Source organism: Dipodomys merriami, unplaced genomic scaffold (genome assembly GCF_024711535.1).
Source record: "Dipodomys merriami isolate MVZ:Mamm:240054 unplaced genomic scaffold, mDipMer1.0.p SCAF_788, whole genome shotgun sequence".
NCBI classification, from domain to species: Eukaryota; Metazoa; Chordata; class Mammalia; order Rodentia; family Heteromyidae; genus Dipodomys; species Dipodomys merriami.
Window position 1 is genome coordinate 307,833 of NW_027206388.1, and position 2,458 is coordinate 310,290.

Genomic DNA, 2,458 nt, shown 5'->3' on the forward strand with positions numbered 1-2,458 from the left:
TATCTGAAGTACATGAAACTACAAGAATAAAGAGGAAAGTTTTCTTTTTCTATCCTTTCCTTTCCTTTTCTGTTTTCTTCTTTGCTTGTTTCCTTTGGCATTATTGGTGCTTGAAGTTGCTAAGGCTCGGACGGCTTAGGTTATTTTTCAGATGAGGTCTTATTTTTTGGCCAAGCCTCCCTTGAGCAATAATATCTTACCTATGGCTTCCACAAACTTTACATAACAGAGAAATTACACTATATCTAGCTTTCTTTGTTTTTGTAGTTCTTATTTTTTTTTGTCAGAACTGGCCCTGGACATCAGTATTCTAAATCTCTGTCTTCTAATTAGCTGGTTATATTTGATCTCAATCTTGGATTCAGACTATTTTTCAATGTAAACATTCAATATTGACTTCTGTTTTCTAGATAACATTAAATTCTATTGAGGTTATTATGGATCTTTGTGATGTTATAAGAAGAACACAGAGAAATTCCTTGAATACTTTTTAGAGTTTCTTTAAATATTGCAGCACAAGTAGGACATTAATATTTCTCTAGTACCTTATACATACTTCAGTTATTTTAATTATTTTGTGCACATAATAAGTCCAATATAATTTTATAAACTCTATGTGAATATACCATCTTGACAGATATCTTTCTTTAGCTTTCTTCCCGTTTATAATCAAAACCACTACTTCTCTTTGTCCTATCCCAAATCTGTTTCATCCTGTCAACCAACAGTTTTTTTCTGCGACTTCTAGATCATGCAATAAATAATCTTTTAGGATTGCTTACAAATCTATGGTAGATTGTTATCAGTTGTTGTATGCCTTAATATTATATTGTATTCACTCGAGTTACCTTTTGGTTCTGTCATTAGAATATAGCAACATTCGTTTCCCATTCACCTGAAGAAAGCCTGAATTGTTTTCCATTTCTTTGACTAGAGGAAGTAATGCTGCTAAAAACCTCTGTGTTTTGGCCTTTGGGTGAATGTTACATTTTATTTCTATGAGCCAAAGTCTGAAGAGCTCAATTCCTATGCTATACATTGGGTATTTGCATATTTCAAATTCTAGGAGCCTGTCAAAACGTTTTCAGAAGTGGCTTTCCCATTTGATGTTCCTACCAGCAAACAGTTTCTCTGTTTCTTGATAGAATTTAGTATGTTCATTACTGTATTGTATGAAGTAATTATCATGCATGTTTTATGATGTCATTTTAATTTTAATGTGCATTTATTTGATGAATGATGATGCTTTCCTTGTGCTTATTTTTCACAAGATGTATTTTGCTGATTTCTAAGTGACTTTTTTAACAATAGGTTTTGAGAGTTTTATATAGAGTCTAGATTTGAGGCATTCTTCAGGTATAGCATTTGCAAATATTTTAGCCTTAACTATGGGTACCCGTCATCATCATTATCATCATCATCATCATCATCATCAACATCATCATCATGATCATCACTATTAGTATTACTACTATTACTTTTTTATATGTATGTATAGTCCTTGAGTCCATGAAAATTTGTTGCATTTTGTAAACAATTTACCATTTGAGTCATGCCTCACTTCTGTCTTTTTTGCTGATAATCAAAGATAAGATTTTTAGGGACTTTATTTTGAGGGCTGCCTTCAAACAGCAATATTCAAATCACAGCTTTCCAAGTAGGTAGAATGAGATACATGAGCCACCTTTTCCCAAATTCTATTCACTACTTGTATATGAGCCTTAAAAGACTAAATTAGTTTACACTTTTATTGAGTTGAACCATATCAAGATTCCTTTCCTATAATTTTAATGCCAAATATAAGAATGCATCAGTCTCCAAAAATGTCAAGACATCTTCCCTTGCTTTAAATTTACATCCCTTTTTGTTTTATATGCCACCTTCAAATCTTGCTTGAAGTTAATATTTGAATAAATAATTATGTTTCAGTCAATGTTCACTTTTTAATTCTCCCCAATATTGTCTAACCTATCATCACTTATTAAAGAGAATGTCATTCAACAAGTGTTTGGTTTTACCCTCTTATTAAATATTCCTTGATAATATGCATGTGGCTCTAATCTGGTGCCCTACAGTCTCATTCAGCTGTATAAACTTTCCTCTATAAATATAACAATTTTGCACTAACAGCTTTAATATTGGACAGATAAATGTATTCCAGTTTATTTTCCTTTATCAATGATTCAAAGTGTGCTGGTCTTGTGTTTTTAGAAATTGTCATAAACATAAATAAAATTGTGAAGCTGGGAATTCTTGGCTTACGCTTATAATCATAGATGCATAGGAGGCTGAGATCTGAGGATTGTGGTTCAAAGCCAGCTGAAACAGGAATGATTGTGAGACTCTTATCTGTAATTAACCACTAGAAAGCAGATGTGGCACAGTTGCTCAAGGGGTAGAGGACTTACTTTGAGCTGAAGAGCTGAGGGACAGTGCCCAGGCCCAGATTTCAAGCCCA